Source organism: Scyliorhinus canicula, chromosome 16, assembly GCF_902713615.1.
Source record: "Scyliorhinus canicula chromosome 16, sScyCan1.1, whole genome shotgun sequence".
In the NCBI taxonomy this organism is placed as follows: domain Eukaryota; kingdom Metazoa; phylum Chordata; class Chondrichthyes; order Carcharhiniformes; family Scyliorhinidae; genus Scyliorhinus; species Scyliorhinus canicula.
Window position 1 is genome coordinate 131,752,208 of NC_052161.1, and position 20,737 is coordinate 131,772,944.

The 20,737-nt window shown below is 45.4% G+C and overlaps 1 protein-coding gene across 3 annotated transcripts in view; it reads right to left on the reverse strand.

The window, feature by feature from the left end:
• LOC119979698 (probable G-protein coupled receptor 153) overlaps nt 1-14,323 on the reverse strand; it is a 104,419-nt gene extending 90,096 nt beyond the window's left edge. Inside the window, exon 1 of one of the 3 annotated variants that reach the window (XM_038822249.1) lies at nt 13,846-14,323. The gene's annotated coding sequence lies outside the window, so the exon portion shown is untranslated. The remainder of the gene's footprint in view (nt 1-13,845) is intronic. The other 2 variants (XM_038822246.1, XM_038822245.1) reach the window with 2 other exon arrangements.
• Between the last annotated feature and the right edge of the window lie 6,414 nt (nt 14,324-20,737).

Sequence of the window (20,737 nt, forward strand, 5' to 3'; positions counted from 1 at the left end):
TCACTTTGTAGGATACGGGTCCCATTTTCTCCAATATGACACCAGAGGCCCAGCAGGAGCCATCTCCGAAATTCCTCACAGAGACCAGGTCACCTGTCTTGAATGTTCTTTTGGATTTCGCAGAGCTTTAATTTATTTTCTGGTTCTCTTGTTGGGACTCCACTCTCTCTGCCAGGTTTGGGAATTGTTGGTTTAATTTGTACCTAATCGCGGCCCCATTAACAGTTGCGCTGAGACTGTACCTGTTTTAGTATGAGGAGTGGTCCTATAATCGAATGAAAACCATGTCAATTTGATCTCTATGGACACTACAGTTGCTTTTTCTTGCCAATTGTAAAGGTCTGCAATCCCCATTCTGCCCACCCATTTGATAATGGGTCATATGGTGCTGTTATAATGTGTCTGATGCCATTGGTTGCATGAAGCTTTGGAACTCACCAGTAGTGAAGGCAGTGCCATTGTGGGAAACGAGGAGGTCCGGCCACGTGTACAAAACGTCTTACTGGTTGTCGCAGTTTCTCAATCAGAGCATGGGAGGTCCTGGAGCGCAATGCAGTGTATCTCCAACCATTTCAAGTGTGCATCCACCAGTATAAAAAACATGGTACCCATAAAAATCCCAGTAAAGTCTACATGCACTAGCACCCATGGCCTGCCTGGCCACTCCCATGGGTGTAGGGCGGCTGAAGGAGGGAGGTTGTAATTCTCCTGACATCAATAGCACTGCTTCACCAAGTCCGTGATGTCGGAGTGGAGACTCCCAAAGAATGATATCGTCCTCGAAACTGAGTTAGTCTTTCTTGGTCAGATAAGGTTTCATGTCATCCAAGGGTTGTCATTGGACTCCACCTTTCAGGATCATATGCTTCAATTTTGACAATGTTGGGCGCTTGTGTGTCCAGGTCTTGTGTGTCCAAGTCTTGTAGTCCAGATTTGCTTTGCAGACATTAGTAATGCCTGTAAAAAAAATTAGGGTCAGCTTGACCTCGTCCAACTCTTGCAAGGAAGCCGGGCTTGTGGGCAGGGGGAGGAGACTCGAGGCATCAGCATGAGCTATTCGTCTTCCAAGGTGGTGCTCTAGGAGATATTCATAAGCTGAAACTAACAGGACCCAATGCCATTCTGGGCGGAGACAATAGGAGGGATTGCCCTATCCACCTTAAAAAGTCCCAATAAAAGCTTGTGAGTGGTCACTAATATAAAACGCCTGTCTGAGACGTACTGGTGAAACTACACCAGATTTACACCAAACACCGTCGCAAAGCCCTCCTTCAGAATTTAAGAATACCTCTGTTCAGCATCCGAGAGAGTCCTGGATGCATAGGCGATGGATCTTTCTGTTCCACCTTTCCAGCGGTATGAGTACTGCCCCAATCCCGTAAGGGGAAGCATCGCATATCAGTATGAGTTCATTTTTGTGGTCAAAATGGGCCAATAAATTGGACGACAGCAGCTGTTGTTTTACTTTCTCGAAGCCTCCACCTCTGGCGCCTCCCAAGACCATTTTTGGCACTTTCGCAGTGTAGTGGGAACAGCAAGGACTTCCCATGATAACTGATTAGTCCTCGAAAGGATTTCAATTCTGTTGTGTTTCTTGGAATTGGTGCTTCCCTGATGGCCCTCACTTTGTCTTCCACTGGAATATAAACATTTTTTTATCCATCCAATAACCCACTTTGCACATTTGGAAAATGCATTTTTCCCTTTTTAGTTGTACCCCAGTTTTTGAAAATCGCTGTTTGCCAGGTGCTCTGATTCCGAAGTCCGCGTTGGAATTCCCCATTATCAGAGCATCATCCAAATACTCCACCAGTTTAGGTAACCCTTGGAGTTCCCCATGACTGGTTGGAATATGACAAGACACCAAAGGGCAAGCGAGTATACTCATATCGGTCCTTATGAGCATTGATCGTGAAGTATTTGCGGGAAGGTTCGTCGAATTAGTGTTGAAAAACACGTGGCTCATATCTAACTTTGTGATTGTCCGACCACCTGCTAGGTTTGCACACAGATCTTCTATTCACAGCATGGGGTACCTATCCAAATTGGAACTCCACTGATCAGTTTATAATCCCCGCAGAGGCAGACCGATTATCTGGATTAAGGATGGGGCTGGCGAGCGCTGCCCACTCTGCGAATGCCATGGGTCTTATTATACCTAGATTATCCAGGACCTGAGGGCCTTCTCCAATATGGAACTGGTCTTGCTCTAAAATATTTAGGCGTAATGTCGGGGTCGACATAAATTTTGGCTCAGACTCTTTTTATTTTTCGAAGGCCCTCCTAGAAAACTTCAGGGTATTTGCTGATGACTTTGTCCAGTCCTCCCATGCCCAGTCAGATCTCCAGCCAGTTCAGCCTGATCTGCTGGAGCCAATCTCCCCCCCATAAGACTTGGTCCCTGCCCCTACACAATGATGAGTGGAAGTCGGGCTGATTGATGCCTGTAAGGTCACCGGGCCCTTAATCCGCAAAGGTTCCCATGTCGGTGGCTCGTCTGACCCCAGTGACTTCTAAACTCAATTGTTAGATTCCCGTTTGGAGGTGGTCAAATGTCTGCCTTCCAATGACAGAGATGGTAGCCCCTGTGTCATAATATGTCCTTGACTGCCCGAGGACGTGGCCTGAGCTTCGGTTTGGTGATGGAATATTTACACAGGTACCTTCAGTTAGGAAATGGTCACTTTTGCATGAGGCCCCTCAAACTAACTGGTGGACTTTGCTGTCTGATCTCCCTTGTAGTTCCTTTTTCAGGGTTCTCCAGGGGTAGGACTATCTCAATGATGGTTTTTAGATCCAGATTGGGTTATGCCAGTAGCATCTTTTGAGTTGTCATATTGTTAATTCCGCACACCAATCTGTCTCACAACATCTCGGTCAGGGGTGGTCCGAATTCACAATGCTCTGCCAGTTTCCGCAATCGGGTTAAACATTCAGTGGCAAGTTCCCCCGGGATTCTCCTTGCCATGTTAAAGCGGTAGCTTTGGAGGATGATAGAGGGCTTCAAGGTATAGGGCGGGATTCTCTGTCCTACAACACCCGTTTTCTGGTGCGGCGCTCCCCCTGCCGGCAGCGGAATTCTCCATCCCGACAGCTGGCCAATTGGGTTTCCCACTGTGGGCACAACACCCCCCCAACGAACCCCCCCCCCCCCCCCCCCCCCCCCACCCGGAGATCAGAAGCTGAATGCCTTTGACTGCTGAAGTGTTCCCCGACTGGAAGGGAACATTTCTGCCTGGTGATTGTCGCACGATGCCCGTTCATTCGTTGTCGCAGCGACTGTATGGTCTCGCCAATGTACCACGCAATGTACAACGTGGTACATTGGCGAGATCATGCAGACGCTGCAACAACAAATGAACGGGCACCATGCGACAATCACCAGGCAGGAATGTTCCCTTCCAGTCGGGGAACATTTCAGCAGTCAAGGGCATTCAGCCTCTGATCTCCGGGTAAGCGTTCTTCAAGGCGGCTTTCAGGGTACGCGACAACGCAGAATTGCCGAGCAAACACGTATAGCTAAGTTCCGCACGCATGAGTGCGGCCTCAACCGGGATCTTGGATTCATGTCGCATTACATCCACCCCCCACCATCTGGCCTGGACTTGCAAAATTCCACCAACTGTTCTAGCTTGAGACAATTCACACCTCTTTAACTTGTGATTATCCCTCTCTCTGGATCTGTAATGATTTGATTACCTGCAAATGCTCGCATTCCAAGCATTGTCCGGCATCTCTGACTTTGTCTATATAAATGTTTCTGGATCATACCTCTCCATTCACCTGAGGAAGGAGCTGTGCTCCGAAAGCTCGTGTTTGAAACAAACCTGTTGGACTTTAACCTGGTGTTGTAAGACTTCTTACTGTGCTCACCCCAGTCCAACGCCGGCATCTCCACATCAGGTAGTGAAGCACAGGAGCAGAGTTCTAACGCACAGTTCCAAGGGATGGTGTGCAGGAGTTCTGATCGGAGTTTCTCATTTCCTTCCACACATGCTTATGTCGAAAAATGGAGGTCAAGCTATTAACCAGGCAAAGGTGAATGAGCCAATTGAGTGTCCCACTGCAGAAAGGATGTCAAGGGCAATAAATGAGATTTCATTGTCTTCCGGGGCAATTAGGAATGGGCAACAAATGCTGGCCTTGCCTTGAAATAAAAAAAGATTTTTTATCCCAGGTGATACTTGGGCCAAAAGGCTTAATTTGTGATTGCGCAAAGTAGAGTTTTATGGTAGGATTTTATTCCCATGAATATAGAAGATTAATGGGCATTCTATTTAATGTATTCATGACGATTGGAATGGACAGAGAAAAATAATTTCATCTGCTGATCTTTCCAGGAGCAAAACCTTCAAGGCCATACAAGGGTGATATATGGAACATCTTCGTCATACAAAGTTCAGTGGAAACATTCGCCCCACAAAAGCTGCTGAGGCTCGGTCAATGAAAAACTTTAAAACGGAGATTGATAATTTTTTGTTAAGCAAGGGTATTGAGAGTGGCACGGTAGCACAGTGGTTAGCACTGTTGCCTCACAGGGCCAGGGACCCTGGTTTGATTCCCGGCTTGGGTCACTGTCTGTGCGGAGTCTGCACGTTCTTCCCGTATCTGGGTGGGTTCCCTCGGGGCGGGGATCCGGTTTCCTCCCACAAGTCCTGAAAGACGTGCTGTTAGGTGAATTGGACATTCTGAATTCTCCTCAGTGTACCCAAATAGGCGCCTTAGTGTGGCGACTGGGAGATTTTCACAGTCACTTCATTGCAGTGGTAATGTAAGTCTACTTGTGACAATAATAAAGATTATTATTAACGAATGTGGAACCAAGGCAGTAGATAGGGTTGGGATTCGGATCAGCCACAGTCTAATTGCATGACGGAACAGGCACGATGGGCTGAATGGTCTCCCCTCCTGTTCCGATGTTCCTCGAAGAGAGGGTTTAATACAAAGAGAGAGCTAAAAATCTGAGCAGCTTTACATTAGAACAGAGAAAGTTCGAAGTGATCTGATGAAAGTGTTCAGAATCATTGAGGGTATAATTCATTAAGATAGGGTAAATCAAAAGAAACTCTCTCCCCTGATTAACAAGCTAATACCTGCAGGGTATCGATTAAAGAACAACCAAAATAATGAGGTGTGAGATTAAGAGAGTTCTTTTGCACTGGGTTATGTAATCAACCCTATAGTAAACAACAATGGAAGCAGCATTCAAATTGTTTTTTAAAAGTTAAATGAATAAATATTTGAAAAGTACACTTTTCTTTTACTTTTACATGGGTCAGGTCAATGAATGAGGCGAAATGAATGAAGCTCTTTCAAAGCCAAATTGTATGCTGCTGTGCTGTAAAATTTGCTGTCTCTCGATAGCCATAGTTATTATTGTACACCTCGAAGCACCTAACACTGCAGCTGGCACTAGCTGGCAGGGCTGAGAAAAGGTCATTCTGCCCACCTCCTCCGCTAAGAATAACGCACAGAGCAAGTGAAGGAAAAACAAAATGCAACTTGTTCGTGAAACGTCAGCAGTGGCCACTCCTTTTCATACAGTGACAGGTTCATCACTGAAATCTTCACATATCCTTAAATCGATTATCTGATCATTGTCACAGTGCTGTTTGTGGGACCTTGTTGGGTGCAAATTAGCTGCAATGTTGTCTATGTTACAGCAGTGATTACACTTCAAAAGATATTTAAACGGATGCAAAGCACTTTTGAAAAGTCCTGAGTTTGCAGAAAGTGCTAAATAATTGCAAATCTTTCCTTTTTTACCCTTATTATTCCTCAGTGTGTGCATAGTGAAGAATTATGGCAATAGTTGAGAAATAAAGATATAGTTCTGGTTAATGGTTGTGTTTGAAGATTTGGAATCATTCAAGAGAAACATCTGGCCTTCACCCTTCCTGGGCTATTATTCTATAACTGACCAGCTGGGAGTGCTTGAGAGGGCTGGTGCTGACAATCCTTGATGTAAGGCCACCCCTCAGGGGACGCTTTTTAGTTCCTCTTCTCTGCTGGACGCCACCTTTGAATCTGACAGCTCTTCCTGTGGAGCATGAATCAGTATCCCAGTATGAAGCCAGCCTCCCTTTTTATAACAAACTCAGTGCCTTCAACATTAAAACATTGCAAAGCACGTCACAGGAATGCGAACTAACAAAACGTGACTCAATCACAAAAGGAAGACGTCAGCGCTGTTGAAGGAGTGGGTTTTAGGGAGTGTCTTAAAGGAGGAAAGTGAGATGGAGAGTTTTGCGGAGATAATTGCAGAGCTTGGGGCCCTGGAGGCTGAAGGTCCAGTGGCCTGTGGTGGGACAATTATAATAAGAGATACGCAAAAGCACAGAATTGTAGAAGCTTAAATCTCCTGGGAGGGTAATAGGGCTGAAGACAAGTAGGGATAGGGAGGTAGTGCAGAGATTTGAAGATGAGATACTGCTTTGCCGGGTGACAATGTAGAATTCCTACAGTGCAGGAGGAGGCCATTTGGCCCATCGTGTCTACACCGACCCTCTGAAAGAGGACCCTTCCTAGCCGCACTCCTCACCCTAACCTACACATCTTTGGACACTAGGGGACAATTTAGTGTGGCCAACCCACCTAACATAGAATATAGAACATACAGTGCAGAACAAGGCCATTTGGCCCATCGAGTCTGCACCGACCCATTTAAGCCCTCACTTCCACCCTATCCCCGTAACCCAATAATCCCTCCTAACCTTTTATGGTCACTAAGGGCAAATTATCATGGCCAATCCAACTAACCTGCACGTCTTTGGACTGTGGGAGGAAACCGGAGCACCCGGAGGAAACACACGCACACACGGGCAGAACGTGCCAACTCCACACAGTCACCTAAGGCTGGAATTGAACCAGGGCCTCTGGCACGGTGAGGCAGCAGTGCTAACCGCTGTGTCAATGTGCCACATTAGATCAATGAGCACAGGGGTACTGCTTTAATGGGACATGGTGCAAGTAAAGTCATGGGTAGCCAGGAATCGTTGGAATAGTCAAATCTAGAGGCAACAAAATCATGAATGAGAATTTCAGCAGGAGGTGAGTTTGTGTTCTCAGTCCTTAGCACACTGAAAAGATCCAGCACAGACAGGATTTGAACCTTCCAAGTAGTCAGAATCCTACTATAATGGCAGAATGTTTCCAAATTCCTTTTCAAGTATTGCGGATGTTCTTTTAAGAGGCATTTTATTTAAAAAGAAATCCCTAACTGCAGATCTTGTATTGGTCTTATTTTAAGCAGAAATTAAAAGTAAGGCTATGTGTGCTCGTTCCAAGGGCCAATGTAGACTCGATGGGCTGAATGGCCTCCTTCTGGACTGTAAATTCTATGACTCTATAAGCACTCCCTCTTACAGACTGTTTTCATCTCCAGCCCATCTACATAGGATCACTATCTCCTCTGAATCGAGGGCCTGAATTATCTAGGCTGGTATTTATTCTAAGCAATTAAGAGTGCAATGATGGTTGGGCATTCCCAAAGAGCAGTGCCCAGTTAAACGTCCTCTACCAAGATTAAATCAGTGCTGATGTACCCACAGATATAGTGACACAGCTTTTCCCAGGGATCCAAATTGTGCACTCACTTTGTCTCTTCTAACTCAGGCATTGTCAATGGTATATTACTTATAACTTCATGTCTCACATCCAAAATGTGTCTAACGATGGCAGCACAGTTCAGAACAACTGCTTCTCGCAAGGTCATTATGATGGGGAAGGCCATTCAGACACCTTTGTTCATCTATCCAGCAGAATCCTAATGTTCCCAGTACAGCACTCAAGTGTCTCTTCAATGAATCCACTGCTTTATCTGGAGGTTCATTTCAACATGTTGGTTACACTTGGTGTGAAAAATAGTTTCTCAATGATATCAATTCATATTAAATGTTTTCTAATTTGAGTCTGTTCTCCGTCATTCTACTCCTGCAATTTAGTGCAAAGTAAAATTCTGGATTTACTTTTTCCATTCCCATAACACATATTATCGACCCACAAAAGATCACTTGATTAACTCCCTCGTTCCATGATGAAACCTTGAAGAAACGGGAAATAACTGCAGTAGCTGATCAATCAGCCAACTCTGCACTGCCGCCCATTCAATGCAGTCTTTCCTCTGCAATTCAGCCAGAAACACTCTTCCAACGATAACCAATGGTCCCCAGAGTCAAGCACTGAAGACGTTGTAAACTTGCCTCCAGGGACACACTCTGAAATGCTAATCTCAGCCGAGCTGTTGACAATAAAATCAATACACAGTGTGTGAGGAACAAGACTAGCAGACGAGCAATAAATATTTTATAATGAGGAGCACCCAAGCCATTTACATAGCTAATGGTAATACGTAGAGAGAGGGCTACCCTGAATAATTTATATCCTATATTGTAATGATTCTTATCGAAGATGGATCATTCTGGAGCTTTTGCTAGTAATTCCTCATTGATTTACCTTTGACAATTTGTATAGTATCCCCACCACGTAAATCTCAGTGGATGTCCACAGCAGTTTACTGACTGCCTTTTACATCAGTAAATATTCACTCAGTTTTTACATAATATACTCTGCAGGCAAAGCCAACATTGTCTCAGTGACTAATCCAACCCGTCAAATGTCTCCTACCAGTCAACTACGCAGGTGTTTCCTCGCTGGGAGTTCCATGTCGGGAAACAGCTGTTCACACAATAACACATCATAACTCGGAGTTTCGTCATCACAACATCAGTGCGCTGACGTCAAGCAAAGGCTTGATGAGCATTGATTTCATCTTCTCTTTCTGTTTTTGCCTCAAATCGCAACTCCATTGAAGCCTCCTTCCTCATACAGACCTCAAAAGATTGAGTAAGAAATCTTCCAACCAGAATGTTAATCCCCGAGGTATAGAAAGGAGCTGGACCAATCACACCTTCTACCCTCCCAATACGTCATCTCCCAATCGCCCTTGAGTGCTCAATGTATTTCAGCAAAGACTTGTGACATCTTCTACTCATTTTTTTTTACCTGCTTCAATCTTTCATTCCTTCTAAAATGAAAGCCCAAATCTGGTGTTACTCCATTGCGACTTTTCTTTCCTTCTCTTTTATTCTTCTCACCTGGAGTGCTGATCTTTATTGCATACTTGACCCATTGCCCAAAGATCTCAATACAAAATTGCACAACCCAGATGAGAGTTTCAAACATGCTGGCTGCCAGGAAGCTTGTGCCCAAATGATAGATCCAACACACACAGCCTTGATTCACAGGAAGACATTAACCACAATACCTACTGCATTATGAGGAATTAACTTTGGCCCTAATACACAGAAAGATATTGACTTCAGCGACTGGCTTTTAACTCCTCCTTGTACGATGGAAATTAATGATAACTTCAGTCTGATACACGGGGATGTATTAAGCCCACTGCCTCGTGTTGGGAGATATTAACGTTAATGCTTGATGCTCTGGAAGGCACTAATTCAATGTCACAAAGCCTGGGAGCTGTTGATTCAGTGTCGGATGTGCTTGACCGTATTAACTTCAGTGCTAGATGTACTGGGAAGGAGAACAGTAATTCCAATCCCAATACATATACCTTTAATAGAGCAAAGCATCCAAAGCTGATCCACAAGGGTGCTGATTACACACAAAACAGGAATTAGATGCAATGGGAGATGGCCAAACGTATGTTTGAAGAGATAGACTTTGAGGGCAATTTTTAAAAGCAGGTAGTGATTCTGGGTGGCATGCTAGCACAGTGGTTAGCATTGTTGCTTCAAAGCGCCAGGGACCTGGCTTGGGTCACTGTCTGTGCAGAGTCTGCACGTTCTCCCCGTGTCTGCGTAGGTTTCCTCCGGGTGCTCCGGTTTCCTCCCACAAGTCCCGAAAGACGTGCTTGTTCAGTAATTTGGACATTCTGAATTCTCCCTCTGTGTACCCGAACAGGTGCCGGAGTATGGCGGCAAGGGGATTTTCACAGTAACTTAACTGCAGTGTTAATGTAAGCCTACTTGTGACAATAATAAAGATCATTATTATGAAGGCAGAAGAATATAGGGAGAGAATTCAGGAAATCAGGGGCATATTGTGCATGCGTCTTTCATACTATAGTGCAATTTGGGAAGGGTAGCTGCAGAGGAGTCCTTACTCCTAATTGAGACAGGTGCAGGCAGGGATGTGGAGGTTACAGATTAAGGTAGGGTGAGACAATGGATGGATGTATATCCACAGACAAGGATTTTAAAATCAAAGCACTGAGGGAGGGAATGAGCTGCTGCAGCAGGCAGCGATATCTGGCATGGTGAGTAAGCAGGACTTAGTCCAGGCAAGGAAGTGTGACTACAGGATGACTTGAAGCCTGCTGGGTAAAGTGGAACTCGAGATTGGAAAAGTGTGACAGCTGGGTGATGGGGAGTCGGGGTGGGGAAGGACTTTGGAACTGGAGTAGTGAATCTCCGAAAGCAGAAATGAGAACTCCAGGGCTAAATTAGATGAGGAGAATTCACACCGGGAGGTATTAACCTCAGCGTCTGTTGTGGCAGTACATGTTATAATTAAGCAATCAATATATCTGGTTATAGATTTCAGAATGAAAGGACATTCACCATGTGTCAGCGAGTCACGCCATTCTGAAAGGGGGAGAGAGGAGAGGGGGAGAGGGAGGGACTCCTGTACCCAGCTCCTTACCTGCCCAGGATGGGTCTTGGCGTGGAAGGGTATATGGGAGAGAGGGGGGGTTGTGGAAGGTATATGGGGGGGGGGCATAGAAAGGTATATGGGAGTGGGTCATGTAAGGGTATTGGCAGGATCGTGGAAGGGTATATGGGAGTGGGTCGTGGAAGGGTATATGGGAGTGGATTGTGGAAGGGTATATGGGAGGGAGGGGGGTTTGTGGAAGGTATATGGGGGGGTCATAGAAAGGTATATGGGAGTGGGTAATGTAAGGGTACTGGCAGGATCGTGGACGGGTATATGGGAGTGGGTATTGGATGGGTACATGGGAGTGGGTCGGGGAAGGGTATGTGGGAGTGGGTCATGGAAGGGTATATGGGAGTGGGTAATGTAAGGGTATTGGCAGGGTCGTGGAAGGGTATATGGGAGTGGGTCATGGAAGGGTATTGGCAGGATCGTGGAAGGGTATATGGGAGTGGGTCGTGGAAGGGTATATGGGAGTGGATTGTGGAAGGGTATATGGGAGGGAGGGGGGTTTGTGGAAGGTATATGGGGGGGGTCATAGAAAGGTATATGGGAGTGGGTAATGTAAGGGTATTGGCAGGGTCGTGGAAGGGTATATGGGAGTGGGTCGTGGAAGGGTATATAGGAGTCGGTCATGGAAGGGTATATGGGAGTGAGTCGTGGAAGGGTATATGGGAGTGGGTCGTGGAAGGGTAGATGGGAGTGGGTCGTGGAAGGGTATATGGGAGTGGGTTACGGAAGGGTAGATGGGAGTGGGTCGTGGAAGGGTAGATGGGAGTGGGTCGTGGAAGGGTATATGGGAGTGGGTCATGGAAGGGTAAATGAGAGTGGGTCATGGAAGGGTACATGGGAGTGGGTCGTGGAAGGGGATATGGGAGTGGGTCGTGGAAGGGTATATGGGAGTGGGTCATGGAAGGGTATAATGGAGTGGGTCGTGGAAGGGTATACGGGAATGAGTCGTGGAAGGGTACATGGGAGTGGATCATGGAACGGTATATGGGAGTGGGTCGGGGAAGGGTATGTGGGAGTCGGTCGTGCAACGGGTATATGGGAGTGGGTTATGGAAGGATATATGAGAGAGGGTCGTGGAAGGGTATATGGGAGTGGGTTATGGAAGGGGATATTGGACTGGGTCGTGGAAAGGTATATGGGAGTGGGTCATGGAAGGGTATATGGGAGTGGGTCGTGTAAGGGTATATGGGAGTGGGTCATGGAAGGGTATATGGGAGTGGGTCGTGGAAGGGTATATGAGAGTGGGTTGTGGAAGGTTATATGAGAGTGGGTCGTGGAAGGGTATATGGGAGTGGGTCGGGGAAGGGTATATGAGAGTGGGTCATGGAAGGGTTTGTGGGAGTGGGTCCTGCAAGAGTATAATAGAGTGGGTCGTAGAAGGTACATGAGAGTGGGTCGTAGAAGGTACATGAGAGTGGGTCGTGGAAGGGTACATGGGAGTGGGTCGTGGAAGGGTATATGGGAGTGGGTCATGGAAGGGTATATGGGAGTGGGTCGTGGAAGGGTATATGGGAGTGGGTCATGGAAGGGTTTATGGGAGTGGGTCGTGGAAGGGTATATGGGAGTGGGTCATGGAAGAGTATATGGGAGTGGGTTATGGAAGGGTATATGGGACTGGGTCATGGAAGAGTATATGGGAGTGGGTTATGGAAGGGTATATGGGAGTGGGTTATGGAAGGGTATATGGGAGTGGGTTATGGAAGGGTACATGGGAGTGGGTTATGGAAGGGTACATGAGAGTGGGTCATGGAAGGGTATATGAGAGTGGGTCATGGAAGGGTTTGTGGGAGTGGGTCCTGCAAGAGTATAATAGAGTGGGTCGTAGAAGGTACATGAGAGTGGGTCGTAGAAGGTACATGAGAGTGGGTCGTGGAAGGGTACATGGGAGTGGGTCGTGGAAGGGTATATGGGAGTGGGTCATGGAAGGGTATATGGGAGTGGGTCGTGGAAGGGTATATGGGAGTGGGTCATGGAAGGGTTTATGGGAGTGGGTCGTGGAAGGGTATATGGGAGTGGGTCATGGAAGAGTATATGGGAGTGGGTTATGGAAGGGTATATGGGACTGGGTCATGGAAGAGTATATGGGAGTGGGTTATGGAAGGGTATATGGGAGTGGGTTATGGAAGGGTATATGGGAGTGGGTTATGGAAGGGTACATGGGAGTGGGTTATGGAAGGGTACATGAGAGTGGGTCATGGAAGGGTATATGAGAGTGGGTCATGGAAGGTAATATGGGAGTGAGACTTGGAAAGGGATATGGGAGTGGGTCCTGGAAGGGTATATGGGAGTGAGTCTTGGAAGGGTATATGGGAGTGGGTCCTGGAAGATTATATGGGAGTGGGTCCTGGAAGGGTAGACGGGGTCTGGCTGGTGCGTGCGCATTCTCATAAATTAACAGAGCGCGTACTCGTGCTCAGCACCCGCGGGCACGAATCTCCAGCACCAACAGCTCGTGAAAAAAACCAGGCTGTGGAGGGGGCGCGACTCCCCATTTTAGCGCGCGCGCGCGCTCGGACACCCGCCCAGGGGGCGAGTAACAGATCGAGTGAATTTCGTGTGATTTCTGCAGGGTGTCCAACCAAATGGATAAGGAAAGCAACCAAAAAAATAATGAACTGTAAATAACCAGGACACAGGAGAAAGACCGGCTTCAGTTTGAAAAACAAAACATATTAAAACACTGTGAAGGTTCAATAAATTCCAAATTATTTTCCATTCAATAAATATTGCTATCTTGTAATTGCAAATGTTGCCAGAGGTGAGCATTAATATGCAATATCTGCTATTTCTGCACATGGTCCAGTTCTCTCTCCCAGCTCTATTGTCTATTATTCAAGACATTACAGACATATTTATCTGATCCTTTCATTTAATGCCATTCACTATCAACTCTGCATTTGGATGCATGTTTGGAAAGGCCGGCCAGCTCTCAAAATAGTTTCTGCCAATCTGAAATGTGCAAAAAAAAATTGCGGTCAATCCCCCCCCCCCCCCCCCACTACCACCCTATTTAAATATTTAATTTCTAGAACTTCAGATAGGAATTTTTCTGCAAAAATAGTTCTGCACAGCAGCGATTCCTAAATGAGGGAGAGGGGACAAGGGGCAATGTTAAGACGTTTTAAATGTAAAAGGGAAAACAGCACATCAGCAATCTACCTCCAGAGAGTTCAGCTTGCACAGACCTCCAGCTTCTGCCCCCACGGTCCGCCGCCTCTTCTCCAGGTCACCGATCGCAGAGCCAAATATTTCCCCCAACTCGGTAGCGCGGCGCACGGGGATCAAGGCGGACAGATATGAGCAGTCACCCCATCTGACAGAGAGCAACAACGTGCTACCTCTTAACCCCCCTTCCAAATCAATCTAACACGCACCGCGTTACTGAGCAGCAGGCGAGAGGGAGAGCAGCTCCGTGGCTTCACTCGAGTGGCCTCTCAAGTCATTCATTTCATCCACATGTATCCAAATATAAAAGCGCCTGGGTCCAGCGTGGTTCCCCCTCTGTCTCTCTCTCTCTCTCTGCACAAGTTCTATTTCGGTTGCACTGAGTGAACGTTTGCAGCCAGGAGATGGACAAGGTTTACTGGTGATATAGCGGGAGGCTGGAATAGAGGGCTGGAATAGAGTTATTCCCCCTTTACTAAGCGCATGCTCAGGATAGGCTCTCTCACACACACACACAGGGATTTCCCTGCTAACCTTACAGTGGAAATTGGTCCTCAGAAAGCTGATTACAATCAGAGCCGGTATTTCTCACGGGTGTTCCAACATAGGGAGAGGCATTTGACACAAAGAAGCAGCGAGTGAGGCTTCACCCCCCCCCCCCCCCCTGCCCACTCTTTCCACCCGTGGCAATGTATCACCTGAGTCACAGAGTTTTACAGCACAAAAAGAGGCCATTCGGCCCATCATGTCTGCCCATCAAGCACCTATCTTTTTATTTTAACTAAAAATCCAACTGCGCACAGATCAACAACTGCAGCCAAGAAACAAAGTATTGATCCAGAGTAGGCGTTAATAGCAGAATTAAGCTCACTGGTGTCTCAAAAAAAACATGAAAACAAGATACAGACTGGCAGGTAGGAGAGAAAATAAGTTCAAAATGGGGGAGAGAGTTCAATGTTGAGTCCAGAAGGCTGTAAAATGCTTAATTAAAAGATGTGGCGCTGTTCCCCTGCCTTGTGTTGGGCTTCACTGGAGCATTGTCGCGGGCCAGGAACAGCAATGTGAACATGAGAGTAAGATGGTGAACTGAAATGGCAAACAACTGGAAATCAGCAACCATGACCCCGATCCTCCTATCCCTGATCTTTTCCTCCGCCTGACTCTCTTATTTCAACAGTGTCAAGCCCATTTCAATCACTCTCCAGTTCCAAAGTAGACTTATATTGGACTCAAACTGTTCACTCTGTTTCTCTCTCCATAGATGATGCCAGATCTGTTGAGTTTTTCCAACACTTGCTGTTTTTATTATCCTCCCAATCATACCACCTTACTTTCCCCTGAATGAATCTAAATCTCTTGCCTCTAAGACCCTATCCTGCCCAGACTACTGAAATGCAGATTCATCTTTGCCTCATGATATCAGCTGTGCCTCAGAGGGTAGCAATCCTGCCTCGCAGTCAGAAAGCCATCGATTGAAGTCCCATTCCAACGGCGATCACACAACCTGGCTGTCACACCAGTGCCGCATTGAGAAAGTGTTGTGCACTCAGAAGTGTTGGCGCGATTTTTTAACGGGGAAAAAAATAATCAGAGTCCACTTTCGAACATGTCTAGTTTCACAGCAGCTGCAGTGCCAAGAACACCCAGCTATTCAACGGCTCTTTGCCGCTTCTTTTGGCCTCGCTGGGAATGCCCCATCGTGGCTGCACTTACATCCTTTCCTGCACTGACGGTGACGAGTCTAGTGAGGGCGAGATCCAGATCGCGAGAGGCCTCTCGCGAGATTCGATGACCTCGCTGTGACACCAAGTGTGGCACGGCAAGGCCGATAAATCCACCCTTTGTCTTTCAGATAAAATGTCAAACCAAGGGTTTATTTATTCCCTTAAATGGATTTGAACAAATCCCTGCACAATTTTGAAGAAGAGCTGGGCAGTTGTCTCTGCTGCCCTGACCAAAATGTCGCTTTCAATCGACATTACGAAAGCAGAAAATCTGGTCCCTGTTACATTGCTGTTCATGGAATCTTTCCATGTGTCAATTGACTGTCGTATTTCCTACATTCCAACAGTGACCACACTTTAAAAATACTTCATTGGCTGTAAAACGCTTTGGAACATCCACAAAATCCATGTCAAATGGAAAGTTGAGTACAATAACAGAAGAAATATTTTGTCACTGGTATTTAGCTTCTTCTTTTAGCAGAAAGCGTCCTTTTGAGTTTAGTTAGACAATTTCTATTTTAGCTCAAGGTTCTGGTCGCATTCCATTGCTGACTCATTTCAGATGAGTTATTGCGTCTTGTTGGCTGACAGGTACTTGCTAAATGGACCATGTATCATATTATGGTCTGTAATAGATATTGGATGTTCAAAGGCATTATGTGACTTCCCAGCAGTAGGTGAAAAGGGGCGGATTATCTGTAATTTACGCACTTGAGAATTTACCCTTTCGAGCCATTATACAGGGTCAGCAAAAATAGACAATGAAACTGCTCCTAACCCTGATAACCTACATTATAGTAATTAGCTAGAATCATACCTCCTCAGGGAGACATCGCTGCACCATCCACACTGTTTAAAAGGGCAGTCTGTGTCTGATATTATGCACACTCATGTATTCCAAAGGGCCATGTTGCCTGCAAACTGTTGGAAAACATGTAATTTTTACAAAAAACGTACTTCTGAGGGGAGAAAAGATGTCATTGCTGGAAAGTAGAGCATATTGTGATATCCAGTGCCAAGAGCAAGCACCCCCATGCCGAGGGATGGCACAGTCAGCTGCAGAGTGGAGATGGAAAAGCTGGAGTCATAGACCGTCGGTCAGCATCTGCAAAGAGAAAAGATAGATCATAGCATTTCAGGTTTGCATCCTTCATCAGAACATTTACTCTCCTTCATTCCAGAGTTCCACCTTTTATTTTGCAGATTAATGTTCCAATTTACCAAAATAACATGGCCGATTAACTTTCTAGGGTGTTTACCAGCCTGCCCACTCAACGTGCTGAGAAAGACCCTCTCCCCTTCACCCCACCTCCACAAATATCTGCCCCGCGACTCAGCTCCTTATTATAAACAAGGGTCTGAGCAAGATTGTCAACTAAAGAGCTGAATTAAGAAAACGCAAACTCATTACACAGAGAAATCTCACAGTCAGAAAGCAACAGACAATATGGATTTGTATGGATTTAAACACATGTTTCTGCGGTGAAAAATCAGCATCTAATCTGCCACCCAGTCTTTCTATAAAATTCATTTTACCATATGGGCCCTTTTGTAAAACAAAGGCTTGCAGATCTATTTTTGAAGAGAACTGATGTTGTTAGTTCAAAGGGCATGTATATTTGGAGAAAAACATGAACAATGAATAGACTCTTTGCTGTCTCCTAGAAAATGCAGAGGGAGTTAGAAAACAGGGATTTCAAAATGTCCTGTGTGGGGAACAGCTGTAATCCCCAGATCTCTTGCAAAGTCCCAGGGACTCTCTGTGAACAATAAAATACTCCCAGGGACTGCATATACTATCATGATCCTGTGCAGCTTCTGTACACATTAACACATTCGTGGGGAGCTCTTGGATATACCAACAGATTCCCAGGACCTCTTTTGTACACAAGTACACTGCTCGGGACATCTTACACATACCAATACACCTCTGAGGATTTCCTTCTGGGAAACAATTCTCTTCAAAAATAAATCATTTTTGACAAAGCACCTTGAGATATTTTGACATTGTGACATTGTGATAAGGTGTTAGGTAGAAACACCAGCCTCGTTTTCCTGTATTTCAGTGAGAATATAGCAGAAAGAAAAGTTTCCAAAATAGAAACAAAATCTGCCAAATGCGAATTTGCCATCCTCACATGTTGTAGCTTCAGTATTTTAGATTTCCAGAATTCATTTTCTTTAAACTTTAAAATGTGTTTTTTTACTCGGAATTCCTTCTTCTGTTCTTTCAGCAGTAGTTTCACAAAAATTCAGGGTGCTTGTGAGTGAGTGGGAATGGACAGCTTTGAAGTGAGCTAGACAATGATGTAGCTCTGGGCTGCTTGCCAGAATAGTTCCTTATGGTAGCGAGTTCCATGCACACTCTTCGGGTAAAGACGTTTCTCCTGACTTATTGATTACTGTCTCGGTATTTATGATCTCCAGTTTTGAGCACCAATCCTTCCTGTAAGTGTAGCACATCATCAGTCACCATCGTCACCGCGACTGACTCAGTGTAAAATGGTAGCATATCAGAATTGATGTGACGGAGAACAAAACTAAGGAAAGTGGCTGAAAGTGGACCTTGTGCCTCGCGTCCAACTTCCAATTAGTAGCGAACAGCGTATCCTTTCTGAACATTGCTACCACAAATCAGCTAATATCACACATACATATGGTCACTGAGTGTCTTCGAGACAGAGCTGGATAGGTTCTTGATTCATAAGGGGATCAGGGGTAATGGGGAGAAGGCAGGAGAATGGGGATGAGGAACATATCAGCCATGATTGAATGGCGGAGCAGACTCAATGGGCCAAATGGCCTAATTCTGCTCCTCTGTCTTATGGTCTTACATATGTGTGTGCATGAGTGTACAGATACTTGTAAATACATCATGGTAAAGTTATCATTCAATCATGAAGCACAGAATGAGGCCATGCAGCCCATCGTGTTTGTGCTAGCTTTCTGATAGACCTACCAATTAGTTCCTATCCCTATCACCCTGTATGCACATTTTTCCTTTTTAGGTATATGTCCAATCCTTTTTTGAATGCTAATACTGAATCTGTTACCACCACTCATTGCATTCGTTCCACATCATAATAACTTGCTGCATCAAAAAGTAATTTTCACCTTCCTCTAAATGTTATTCCAATTATTTTAAATCTTTGTCCAGCATTTTTCCAATGGCAGATGCCAGGCTAACTGGCCTACCGTTTCCTGTCTCCTGTCTCCCTCCTTTCTTGAATAAGGGTCTAGTTTTGGTTTTCCAATCCGCTGGAAACATTCCAGAATCTAGGGAATTTTGGAAGACGAAAACAAATGCACCCACTATCTCTGCAACCAATTCTTTTGAGACCATAGGGTGCAGGCAGTCAGGTGGAGGGGGATTGCCCTGATACTTTGTCCCTAGTGATAGATCGATACATTTCTGCACACGAAAGGAACTAAGAGGTATGGACATAGTGGTGGATGGTGGAATTGAGGTGGAAGATCAGCCATAGTCGGACAGAATGACAGAGCAAACTCAATGGGCTGATGGGCTGACTCCTGCTCCTATTATGTTATTATGTTCCTAGAGTATCTGGAGCACATGGTGCTTGGTTAGGTATGACCTCTACGGTAAATTTATCATTCACGAAAATCAATAGAATACTAACTTATTAATGTAATGTAATTAAATTTAGCCAATGATTAATACTGCTATTGTTCATATCATAATTAAATGAAAGTCCCATTGGGATTGCATTAACTTGATTCTTTAAAACTGTCTAGTCTGATCAAACCTGGAACCTCATATTAGCTTTATTTATATGCCTGATGTTACGCAGATTGTCTTCCAACCCCTAGGTGTTTAGTACTGTAATTGGCAGGTTCTGTCCTATAGCCTGGAGAGAATATGAGACCACAAGATATGCATAGATGGGGGAGCTTAGTCCCTCTCAGCTCATTTTTTCTTCTTCATAAAGCACTTCCCAATCCCACGCCATCCACAATCTTGAAGGGTAAGGACATCAAATGAACACCCCCCCACCTGCTTGTTTCCCTCCAAGTCATGGACTATCCTGATTTGGAATCATTGCCATTTTGTCATCATTGCTGGGTCAAAATCCTGGAAATACTTACCTAACAGCACTTTGGAAGCCCATTCACCAAATGCGCTACAGTATGTCAAGAGTAAGGCCCATCAGCCCTTCAAAGGGACAACTATGGATGGGCAATAGAGATGCCATACTCCAAGAATGACGTTTTGAAAATCACATGTGAATACATAAAAACATTCACGTCTGTCTCCTGACAGATCCAATCTAAGATGTTTGCCTCCAAAACCCTTCCCACAAAATTCCAACAATTCACTCTGATATCTTTCCTAAATTACCCTTTGAACAGTTTGGATTCCGCCCCCTTTTTCACATCTGGAAGCTGTGCAGGTGTAATCTTATGCTCCCACTGTAACTTTGGCAGATTTTCCATTGATCTGCAGCTGGACTAATATGGAACTTTTACCCCCTGGTGTCTTTACTTATGTTGAAGTAGTACTCCCGATCTTAAATATCAATGCTGTTGAGTATATTTTATAATTCTGAAAGGCCCTCTCTCAGTCAACTCCTTTCATGACCCGTAAATTCAGGTTCATCAGTTGCCTTCTAATTTTTCATGGCAAGAACCAAGCTTTTGACCCTTCTCTGCATCATCTCCATGGTTCCAATGTTTCCCAAATGCCTCAGTGAACAGAACTGAACGCAATTCTCAGGATATGATTTGGAATTAATGAAACCTCTGGGAATGGACAATGAGGAGGGAGGGATTACTTAAATATGCAGGAGATGAAATGTCAGCTTCCCAGCAATGGGATGGAAGTTGCAAAGTAAATTGGAGGAGGAGTAAAGGTGGATTGTGATTCATGACAGCAAGAAACAAGAACCTATATTTCTTTTACAATTAAGGGGCAATTTAGCGTGGCCAATCCACCTACTCTGCACTTCTTTCGGCTGTGGGAGTGAGACCCACACATTCACAGGGAGAATTTGCAAACTTCACATGGACAGTGACATGGGGCCGGGATCGAACCCGGATCCTAGGCAATGTGAGGCAGCAGTGCTAACCACTGTGCCACCCGGGAATCTATTTTTAACGTATTAGCATCTCATACACACTCATGGTCACCAGGATAAATTGTA